An 11,859-nucleotide genomic window follows, 5' to 3' on the forward strand; every position below is an offset into this window, starting at 1 on the left:
TGGAGAATTTCATTAAAATTATGTATTGAATGTCTGATAAACAGTACACACCTAGTACTTCTTAGTCCCTTTTCAAGGAAGTAAGGTGAATTAGTGACAGAAACCTGCTCTAGATCTTCTGCACAACAGACTTCTATGTTGTGCTATTTCTGTCACAACTGCTGGTGAGTCCCCAAAAAAGCTCTAGCTTCTGGAAATGAAATCCCTCTATCTCCTGCCTCTTTCTACCGACCATATTAGTTTTCTCTCTGTCTCACTTTAGAGTAAATTGCCCAGAAAAAGCAGCAGATCAATTGTTCTTGATGGTAGATGCTGGATTCTATTCAAGGTCACTCTTTCTTGTGATGCTTCCTTATTCTCCAAGTACTAGTGCCAAATTTATTTCTTCAGAATCAGTGAACCTTCTCTGAGGCTTTTTTTTTAAGGTTCAATGCATATGAGTAATAATTTTCAGAGAAACAAGAAGGCATAGGAGAAATGGCAGACCATAAAGTCCAAATATAATGAAAAGGAGGTTTTCAACAAGTAATCAAAGTCAGTAACTCAAAGGAGAGTCCAGACATCCTATATGCCACAGTAGACTGTGAGGTGTATGACAAGAAATGCATTACTAATGAAGTGCCAAGGTATCCAAAGACCTTGTTTTTATTTTTTTTCTCTTTTTGTAATTTAACTTTATTATTTTTTAACATCTTTATTGGAGCATAATTGCTTTACAATGTTGTGTTAGTTTCTGCTGTATAACAAAGTGAATCAGCTATACATATACATATATCCCCACATCTCCTCCCTCTTGAGTCTCCCTCCCACCCTCCCTATCCCACCCCATTAGGTGGTCACAAAGCACCAAGCTGATCTCCCTGTGCTATGCAGCTGCTTCCCACTAGCTATCTATTTTATATTTGGTAGTGTATATATGTCAATGCTACTCTCTCACTTCGTCCAAGCTTACCCTTCCCCCTCCCCATGTCCTCAAGTCCATTCTCTACGTCTGAATCTTTATTCCTGCCCTGCCCCTAGGTTCATCAGAACCATATATTTTTTTAGATTCCATATATATGTGTTAGCATACAGTATTTGTTTTTCTCTTTCTGACTTACTTCACTCTGTATGAGAGACTCTAAGTCCATCCACCTCACTACAAATAACTCAATTTCGTTTCTTTTTATGGCTGAGTAATATTCCATTGTATATATGTCCCACATCTTCTTTATCCATTCATCTGTCGATGGACACTTCGGTTGCTTCCATGTCCTGGTTAGCATCAATAGTGCTGCAGTTGGGCTTCCCTGGTGGCGCAGTGGTTGAGAATCTGCCTGCCAATGCAGGGGACACGGGTTCGAGCCCTGGTCTGGGAAGATTCCACATGCCGCGGAGCAACTAAGCCCGTGAACCACAACTACTTAGCCTGCGCGTCTGGAGCCTGTGCTCCACAACGAGAGGCCGCGATAGTGAGAAGCCCGCTCACTGCGATGAAGAGTGGCCCCCACTTGCCGCAACTAGAGAAAGCCCTCGCACAGAAACGAAGACCCAACACAGCCATAAATAAATAAATAAATAAATAAATAAATAAAATTAAAAAAAGAAATAGTGCTGCAATGAACAATGTAGTACATGACTCTTTTTGAAATATGGTTTTCTCAGAGTATATGTCCAGTAGTGGGATTGCTGGGTCATATGGTAGTTCTATTTTTATTTTTCTAAGGAACCTCCATAATGTTCTCCATAGTGGCTGTATCAATTTACATTCTCACCAACAGTGCAAGAGGGTTCCCTTTTCTCCACACCCTCTCCAGCATTTATTGTTTGTAGAATTTTTGATGATGGCCATTCTGACTGGTGTGAGGTGATACCTCATTGTAGGTTTGATTTACATTTCTCTAATGATTAGTGATGTTCAATATCCTTTCATGTATTTGTTGGCAATCTGTATATGTTCTTGGAGAAATGCCTATTTAAGTCTTCTGCCCATTTTTGCACTGGGTTGTTTGTTTTTTTGATACTGAGCTGCATGAGGTGCGTGTATATTTTGGAGATTAATCCTTTGTCAGTTGCTTCGTTTGCAAATATTTTCTCCCATTCTGAGGGTTATCTTTTCATCTTGTTTATGGTTTCCTTTGCTGTGAAAAAGGTTTTAAATTTCCTTAGGTCCCATTTGTTTATTTTTGTTTTTATTTCCATTTCTCCAGGAAGTGGGTCAGAAAGGATCTTGCTGTGATTTATGTCATAGAGTGTTCTGCCTATGTTTTCATCCAAGAGTTTTATAGTTTCTGGCCTTATATTTAGGTCTTTAATCCATTTTGAGTTTATTTTTGTGTATGGTGTTAGGAAGTGTTCTAATTTCATTCTTTTACATGTAGCTGTCCAGTCTTCCCAGCACCACTTATTGAAGAGGCTGTCTTTTCTCCATTGTATATTCTTGCCTCCTTTATCAAAGATAAGTTGACCATATGTGTGTGGGTTTATCTCTGGGCTTTCTATCCTGTTCCATTGATCTATATTTCTGTTTTTGTGCCAGTACCACACTGTCTTGATTACTGTAGCTTTGTAATATAGTCTGAAGTCAGGGAGCCTGATTCCTTCAGCTCTGTTTTTCTTCCCTCAAGATTGCTTTGGCTATTTGGGATCTTTTGTGTTTCCATACAAATTGTGAATTTTTTTGTTCTAGTTCTGTGAAATATTCCATTGGTAGTTTGATAGGGATTGCATTGAATCTGTAGATTGTTTTGGGTAATATAGTCATTTTCACAATGTTGATTCTTCCAATCCAAGAACATGGTATATCTCTCCATCTCTTTGTATCATCTTTAACTTCTTTCATCAGTGTCTTATCATTTTCTGCCTACAGGTCTTTTGTCTCCTTAGGTAGGTTTATTTCTAGGTATTTTATTATTTTTTTGCAGTGGTAAATGGGAGTGTTTCCTTAATTTCTCTTTCAGATTTTTCATCATTAGTGTATAGGAATGCAAGAGATTTCAGTGCATTAATTTTGTATCCTGCAACTTTACCAGGTTCATTGATTAGCTCTAGCAGTTTTCTGGTAGCATGTTTAGGATTCTCTATGTACAGTATCATGTCATCGGCAAACAGTGACAGCTTTACTTCTTCTTTTCCGATTTAGATTCCTTTTATTTCTTTTTCTTCTCTGATTGATGTGGCAAAAACTTCCAAAACTATGTTGAATAATAGAGGTGAGAGTGTGCAACCTTGTCTTGTTCCTGATCTTAGTGGAAATACTTTCAGTTTTTCACCATTGAGAACGATGTTGGCTGTGGGTTTGTCATATATGGCCTTTATTATGTTGAGGTAAGTTCCCTCTATGCCTACTTTCTGGAGAGTTTTTATCATAAATGGGTGTTGAATTTTGTCAAAAGCTTTTTCTGCATCTATTGAGATTATCATATGGTTTTTCTCCTTCAATTTGTTGATATGGTGTATCACATTGATTGATTTGCATATATTGAAGAATCCTTGCATTCCTGGGATAAACCCCACTTGATCATGGTGTATGATCCTTTTAATGTGCTGTTGGACTCTGTTTGCTAGTATTTTGCTGAGATTTTTGCATCTATGTTCATCAGAGATATTGGCCTGTAGTTTTCTTTTTTTGTGACATCTTTGTCTGGTTTTGGTATCAGGGTGAAGGTGGCCTCATAGAATGAATTTGGGAGTGTTCCTCCCCCTGCTATATTTAGGAAGAGTTTGAGAAGGATAGGTGTTAGCTCTTCTCTAAATGTTTGGTAGAATTCGCCTGTGAGGCCATCTGGTCCTGGGCTTTTGTTTGTTGGAAGAGTTTTAATCACAGTTTCAATTTCAGTCCTTGTGGTTGGTCTATTTATATTTTCTATTTCTTCCTGGTTCAGTCTTGGAAGGTTGTGTTTTTCTAAGAATTTGTCCATTTCTTTCAGGTTGTCCATTTTATTGGCATATAGTTGCTTGTAGTAATCTCTCATGACCTTTGAATTTCTGCAGTGTCAGTTGTTGCTTCTACTTTTTCACTTCTAATTCTGTTGATTTGAGTCTTCTCCCTTTTTTTCTTGATAAGTCTGGCTAATGGTTTATCAATTTTGTTTATCTTCTCAAAGAACCAGCTTTTAGTTTTATTGATCTTTGCTATTGTTTTCTTCATTTCTTTTTCATTTATTTCTGATCTGATCTTCATGATTTCTTTCCTTCTGCTAACTCTGGGTTTTTTTGTTGTTGTTCTTCTTCTTTCTCTAATTGCTTTAGGTGTAAGGTTAGGTTGTTTATTTGAGATATTTCTTGTTTCTTGAGGTAGGATGGTATTGCTATAAACTTCTCTCTTAGAACTGCTTTTGCTGCATCCCATAGGTTTTGGGTCATCATGTTTTCATTGTCATTTGTTTCTAAGTATTTTTTGATTTCCTCTTTGATTTCTTCAGTGATCTGTTGGTTATTTAGTAGCATATTGTTTAGCCTCTGTGTGTTTGTAGTTTTTGCAGTTTTTTTCCTGTAATTGATTTCTAGTTTCATAACATTGTGGTCAGAAAAGATACTGAACACGATTTCAATTTTCTTAAATTTACCAAGGCTTGATTTGTGACCCAAGATATGATCTATCCTGGAGAATATTCCATGATCACTTGAGGAGAAAGTGTATTCTGTTGTTTTTCGATGGAATGTCCTAAAAATATCAATTAAACCCATCTTGTCTATTGTGTCATTTAAAGCTTGTGTTTCCTTATTTATTTTCATTTTGGATGATCTGTCCATTGGTGAAAGTGGGGTGTTAAAGTCCCCTACTATGATTGTGTTCTGTCGATCTCCCCTTTTATGGCTGTTAGCATTTACCTTATGTATTGAGGTGCTCCTATGTTGGGTGCATAAATATTTACAATTGTTTTATCTTCTTCTTGGATTGATCCCTTGATCATTATGTAGTGTCCTTCTTTGTCTCTTGTAATAGTCTTTATTTTAAAGTCTATTTTGTCGGAGATGAGAATTGCTACTCTAGCTTTCTTTTGATTTCCATTTTCATGGAATATCTTTTTCCATCCCCTCACTTTCCGTCTGTATGTGTCCCTAGGTCAGAGGTGGGTCTCTTGTAGACAGCATATATATGGGTCTTGTTTTTGTATCCATTCAGCCAGTCTGTGTCTTCTGGTTGGAGCATTTAATCCATTTACATTTAAGGTAATTATTGATATGTATGTTCCTATTACCATTTTCTTAATAGCTTTGGGTTTGTTTTTGTAGGTCTTTTCCTTCTCTTGCATTTCCTGCCTGGAGAAGTTCCTTTAGCATTCCATGTAAAGCTGGTTTGGTGCTGCTGAATTCTCTTAACTTTTGCTTGTCTGTAAAGGTTTTAATTTCTCTGTTGAATCTGAATGAGATCTTTGCTGGGTATAGTAATCTTGGTTGTAGCTTTTTCCCTTTCATCACTTTAAATATGTCCTGCCACTCCCTTCTGGCTTGCAGAGTTTCTGCTTAAAGATCAGCTGTTAACCTTATGGGGATTCCCTTGTATGTTATTTGTTGCTTTTCCCTTGCTGCTTTTAATATTTTTTGTTTGTATTTAATTTTTGATAGTTTGAATAATATGTGTCTTCACGTGTTTCTCCTTGGATTTATCCTGTATGGGACTCTCTGCACTTCCTGGCCTTGATTGACTATTTCCATTCCCATGTTAGGGACGTTTTCAACTATAATTTTTTCAAATATTTTCTCAGACCCTTTCTTTTTCTCTTCTTCTTCTGGGACCCCTATAATTCAAATGTTCGTGAGTTTAATGTCCCAGATGTCTCTGAGACTGTCCTCAATTCTTTTCATTCTTTTTTCTTTATTCTGCTCTGCAGTAGTTATTTCCACTATTTTATCTTCCAGGTCACTTATCCGTTCTTCTGCCCAGCTATTCTGCTATTGATTTCTTCTAGAGAATTCTTAATTTTATTTATTGTGTTGTTCATCATTGTTTGTTTGCTGTTTATTTCTTTTAGGTCCTGTTAAATGTTTCTTGTATTTTCTCCATTCTATTTCCAAGATTTGGATATCTTTACTATCATTACTCTGATTTCTTTTTCAGGTAGACTGCCTATTTCCTCTTCATTTGTTTGGTCTGGTGGGTTTTTACCTTGCTCCTTCATCTGCTGCATTTTTGTCTTCTCATTTTGTTTAACTTACTGTGTTTGAGGTCTCCTTTTTGCAGGCTGCAGTTTTGTAGTTCCCATTGTTTTTTGTGTCTGCCCCCAGTGGGTGAGGTTAGTTCAGTGGCTTGTGTAGGCTTCCTGGTGGAGGGGACTGGTACCTGTGTTCTGGTGGGTGGGGCTGGATCTTGCCTTTCTGGTGGGCAGGGCCGCATCCAGTGGTGTGTTTTGAGGTGTCTGTGAACTTAGTATGATTTTAGGCAGCCTCTCTGCTGATGGCTGGGGTTGTTTTCCTGTGTTACTAGTTGTTTGGCATGGGGCGTCCAGCACTGGAGCTTGGTTGCCATTGGGTGGTGCTGGGTCTGAGCATTGAGAGGGAGATCTCTGGGAGAGCTCTCGCCAATTGATATTATGTGGGGCCAGGAGGTCTCTGGTGGTCCAGTGTCCTGAACTTGGTTCTCCCACCTCAGAAGCTTGGGCCTGACACCAGGCTGGAGCACCAAGACCCTGTGAGCCACATGATTCAGAAGAAAAGGGAGAAGAAAAGAAAGAAAAAAAAATTGATTAACATTAAAAAATAATAAAAAGGAAGAGAGCAACCAAACCAAAAAACAAATCCACCAATGATAACAAGCGCTAAAAACTAAACTAAGATAAACATAAAACTCAGAAACAAATCAGTTGCAGACAGCAAACCCCAAGTCTACATTTGCTCCCAAAGTCCACCAGTTCAATTTTGGGATGATTCATTGTCTATTCAGGTATTCCACAGATGCAGGGTACATCAAGTTGACTGTGGGGATTTAATCCACTGCTCCTGAGGCTGCATGGAGAAATTTCCCTTCTCTTCTTTGTTCGCACAGCTCCTGGGGTTCAGCTTTGGTTTTGACCTCACCTCTGTGTGTAGGTCACCCTCAGGCATCTGTTCCCTGCCCCGACAGGAGGGTGTTAAAGCCACGGCTGATTAGGGTGCTCTTGCTCACTCAGGCCAGGGGGAGGGAGGGGTACGGTAGTCATAACTGGAATGCAGGGTGAGCCTGCAGTGGCAGAGGCCACCATGATGTTGCAACAGCCTGAGGCACACTGTGTGTTCTCCCGGGGAAGTTATCCCTGGATCACGGGACCCTGGCAGTGGCAGGATGCACAGGCTCCCAGCGGGGCAGGGGTGTGGGTGGGGTTGTGGATAGTGATCTGTGCTTGCACACAGTATTCTTGGTGGCAGCGGCAGCAGCCTTAGCACTTCAAGACTGTCTCTGTGGTCTGAGCTGATAGCCGCGGCTCATGCCCATCTCTGGAGCTCGCTTAGGCATTGCTCTGCCTTCTGTCAGCAGATGGGGAAGGAATCCCCTCTCCTTGCGCACCCTGAAACAATGGTCTCTTGCCTCTTGGGCAGGTCCAGACTTTTTCCTGGACTCCCTCCCGGCTAGCTGTGGTGCACTAGTCCCCTTCAGGCTGTGCTCACGCCGCCAACCCCAGTCCTCTCCCTGGGATCCGACCTCTGAAGCCCGAGCCTCAGCTCCCAGCCCCTGCTCGTCCCGGCGGGTGAGCAGACAAGCCTCTCGGGATGGTGAGTGCTGGTCGGCACCGATCCTGTGTGCGGGAATCTATCCGCTTTGCCCTCTGCACCCCTGTTGCTGCACTCTCCACCATGGCTCCAAAGCTTCCCCTCCGCCCACACCCCATCTCTGCCAGTGATGGGGCTTCCTAGTGTGTGGAAACTTTTCCTCCTTAACAGCTCCCTCCCAGAGGTGTGTGTCCCATCCCTATTCTTTTGTCTCTGTTTTTTTCTTTTGCCCTACCCAGGTACGTGGGGAGTTTCTTGCCTTTTGGGAAGTCTGAGGTCTTCTGCCAGCGTTCAGTAGATGTTCTGTAAGAGTTGTTCCACGTGTAGATGTATTTTTGATGTATTTGTGGGGAGGAAGGTGATCTCCATGTTTTACTCTGCACCCATCTTGAAGGTCTCTCTCCTTATTTTAAATTTCTTATAAATTATAAAATAGTTAAGATTATCTTTCTAACACCATCACTTCTACTCAGTTGCATTCTACTAAATTTTCTTTGGAAGAGAGATAGGCTGGCTGGACAATAAAGCTATCAGGATTGGTATTTGGCACAGTAAATAGCCTGCCTTAATTATGTTGAAACCTGTGAGAAATCTTATTGATATACTGAAAATTGTTGTAAATAAATGAATATATAAATACAAGGCTCGGGGGCTTCCCTGGTGGCGCAGTGGTTGAGAGTCTGCCTGCCAATGCAGGGGACATGGGTTCGAGCCCTGGTCTGGGAAGATCCCACATGCCGCGGAGCAACTGGGCCCGTGAGCCACAGTTACTGAGCCTGCGCGTCTGGAGCCTATGCTCCGCAACAAGAGAGGCTGCGGTGGTGAGAGGTCCGCGCACCGCAGTGAAGAGTGGCCCCCGCTTGCCACAACTAGAGAAAGTCCTCGCACAGAAACGAAGACCCAACACAGCCATAAATAAATAAATTAATTAATTAAAAAATAAAAAAATAAAAGAAGAACATTTAAATAACCAAAAAAAAAAAAATCTTAAATACAAGGCTCTGTGTGATGGAGTTTGATTATTTGTAGTAAGGTAGGGCTAGTGTAAAGACAGGTGGGCCAGCACACACATCTTGTTTGCTAGGAGGAAATATATTGTCAGGTCATCTGACTCATATTCTCATTCTTCCCCATACTGTACTGCAAACACAGGTGTGTTAATATTGAGATAAGGCATGGTGAGGCAAAACACATCCTTTTAACTTTCTTTATCTTCCTGAGCAAAAAGAACAGGTAGAAGCTCAACTGGTGGCATACTGAGGTGGAATTCTAGGCACTTGGACAAAACCAAACATAGGTGAGACAGAATCAGGGAAATTCTTTGACAGGGACCAGGAGCTGCATTTGGACCCCACACTGATTACAGGAGACATTAATCTGATATTTCATTAAATTAAATATTTCTTATTCAGTTGGGTGGATATTATCCAAAGAGCACCTCTAATGCCTTTGCATGGGGTCCCACCTGTTCTTCATATTCTACAACAGAAGAAAATTCGAAGTAGCAAATTTTAAGTCTAATTATCTACTAGGATAAATAAGGAAATCCTACTTATTTAATAATAAGTATAAATACTTCCCCTCTTAAATAAAAGTAATATACAATAAGAAGAAAAAATAAAAATAGAAAACAAGCAGTAAGGAAAAGAAGAATGCAAATGTGCTAGCAATAAAAGTTAACATAATGGCCATAATTAACTTTAAAATTAGACTTTGATATCCCTGGTAACTAAGGCAAAAAGGAAATCATTTAAAAATTACAAAGTTGCACCATACACTGAAATTCATTTGCAAGATATCAAATAAGCTAAAACTACAAAGCTTATAGAAAGAGAAAATATCTGGGAATATCTTTGTGACTCAAAGATTTCTTACAAGGGACACAGAAAATACTACCTATAAAAAAATTAAATAGAGTTTATCAAAATTATAAACTGCTCATCAAAAGACATCATTAAGAAGATGAAAAAGCACACAGTTGCAGAGATGTTTGCATTACGTATATCTAACAGAAGATTTATAATCATAATACATACTGAACTCAATAATAAAAAGCCAAACAGTCCAAAATATTTAAAGTGGGCAGAAAACTTGAAGAAAAAGAAAAGTATACGAATGGCCATGAAATACGAGAAAAAGTGCTCAACATCATTAGTCATCAGGGAAATGTAAGTTTAAATCACAATGGGAAACTACCATATGACCCAGCAATCCCACTACTGGGCATATACCCTGAGTAAACCATAGTTCAGAAAGAGTCATGTACCACAATGTTCATTGCAGCACTATTTACAATAGCCAGGACATGGAAGCAACCTAAGTGTCCATCGACAGATGAATGGATAAAGAAGATGTGGCACATATATACAGTGGAATATTACTCAGCCATAAAACAAAATGAAATTGAGTTATTTGTAGTGAGGTGGATGGACCTAGAGTCTGTCATACAGAGTGGAGTCAGTCAGAAAGAGAAAAACAAATACTGTATGCTAACACATATATATGGAATCTAAAAAAAAAAAAAAAGGTTCTGATGAACCTAGGGGCAGGACAGGAATAAAGACACAGGCATAGAGAATGGACTTGAGGAGATGGGGAGGGGGAAGGGTAAGCTGGGACGAAGTGAGAGAGTGGCATGGACATATATACACAACCAAATGTAAAATAGATAGCTAGTGGGAAACAGCCACATAGCACAGGGAGATCAGCTCAGTGCTTTGTGACCACCTAGAGGGGTGGGATAGGGAAGGTGGGAGGGAGATGCAAGAAGGAGGAGATATGGGGACATATGTATATGTATAGCTGATTCACTTTGTTATATAGCAGAAACTAACACACCATTGTAAAGCAATTATACTCCAATAAAGATGTTAAAAATAAATAAATAAATAAAAATAAATCACAATGGGATACTGTAATTGGGAAGAGCCTTTGTACTCTATTCCAAGTTAATCACTAAAGGGATATTGCCTATAAGCTTAAATTATACATAATGGTCCATCTCTGGGAACCCTGCCCCTCCCAGGTAATGAGTGTTAAGCTAAAAACCTTTGTTCAGCTCACAGGAAACATCCTGACCAGGCCCACCTGTGAATGGCTGAAGGAAGGAAGAAATTAACACATCCCCTCTAGAGTCCAGCCAGAACCAGGACTTTACACCCTCCCCTTTTAGGATAAAAGAAGCCTAAACTCTAACTTAGGAAAGATGGTTCTTTGGGACACTAGTCCACCATCTTCCTGGTCTGCTGGCTTTCCAAATAAAGTCACTATTCCATGCTCCCAACAACTCGTCTCTCGATTTCTCGGCCTGTCGTGTGGTGAGCAGTATGAGCTTGGACTTGGTAACAATACCATTACATATCCAGCAGAATGGCTGAAATTTTAAAACCTGACAACATGAAATGTTGGAGAGGATTAGAAGTTCTCTATGTGTGTAAAATGACACAACCACTTTCATTAAATATACTTACCCTCTGATCTACAGAAAAACTTAGACAAGAATGTTCATACCAGTTTTACTCAAATAGCCCCAAACTAGAATCAACCAAAACATTCATCAATAGGAGAATTGAATAAACAAATTGTATGATATTAATACACTGGAACACTACTCAGTAATGAAAAGGAGCACCTGTTAAACATGCAGTAGCATGAAGAATCTCAAAAACATGCCGAGCAAAGGGAAAGACACAAGACATAAAAGAGTATATACTGTATTTTTATATTTATATGAAGTTCTAGAACAAGAAAACTACTTTTTTAAACTAAATAAAAACAGTGGTTTCCTGGAGGGGAGGAGTAGGAGGAGATTTACTAGGAAGGGGCATGAGGGGAATTTCTGGGGAGATGGAAATGTTCTATATCTTGTAAGGTTATAGATCACATGGGTGTGTGCATTCGTCAAAATTCATCAAACTGTACACTTGATATTCATGCATTTCATGCTATGTAATTAGAAAAGGGACAGTTTTTCCTTAGTTACTCAATTGTTGATATAAACGATGCCCTCAACTATGTTTTTTCTTTTTAAGATTTTTTTTAAATTAATTAATTAATTTATTTATTTATTTTGGCTGTGCTGGGTCTTCGTTTCTGTGCGAGGGCTTTCTCTAGCTGCGGCAAGCGGGGGCCACTCTTCATCACGGTGCACAGGCCTCTCACCATCGCAGCCTCTCCCGTTGTGGAGCACAG

The 11,859-nt window shown here is 39.6% G+C and overlaps 1 long non-coding RNA gene across 1 annotated transcript; it reads right to left on the reverse strand.

Annotated features, from left to right (window-relative positions):
* Positions 1 to 569: 569 nt before the first annotated feature.
* On the reverse strand, positions 570 to 7,560 carry LOC309632786. Its single transcript, XR_014247074.1, has 2 exons — positions 1,605 to 7,560; positions 570 to 1,284 (listed from the first exon to the last, which is right to left on the reverse strand). It is a non-coding gene; the product is annotated as an uncharacterized lncRNA (long non-coding RNA).
* Between the last annotated feature and the right edge of the window lie 4,299 nt (positions 7,561 to 11,859).

The sequence above is a fragment of the Balaenoptera borealis genome (assembly GCF_965194805.1).
Source record: "Balaenoptera borealis genome assembly, chromosome: 8".
Taxonomy (NCBI): domain Eukaryota; kingdom Metazoa; phylum Chordata; class Mammalia; order Artiodactyla; family Balaenopteridae; genus Balaenoptera; species Balaenoptera borealis.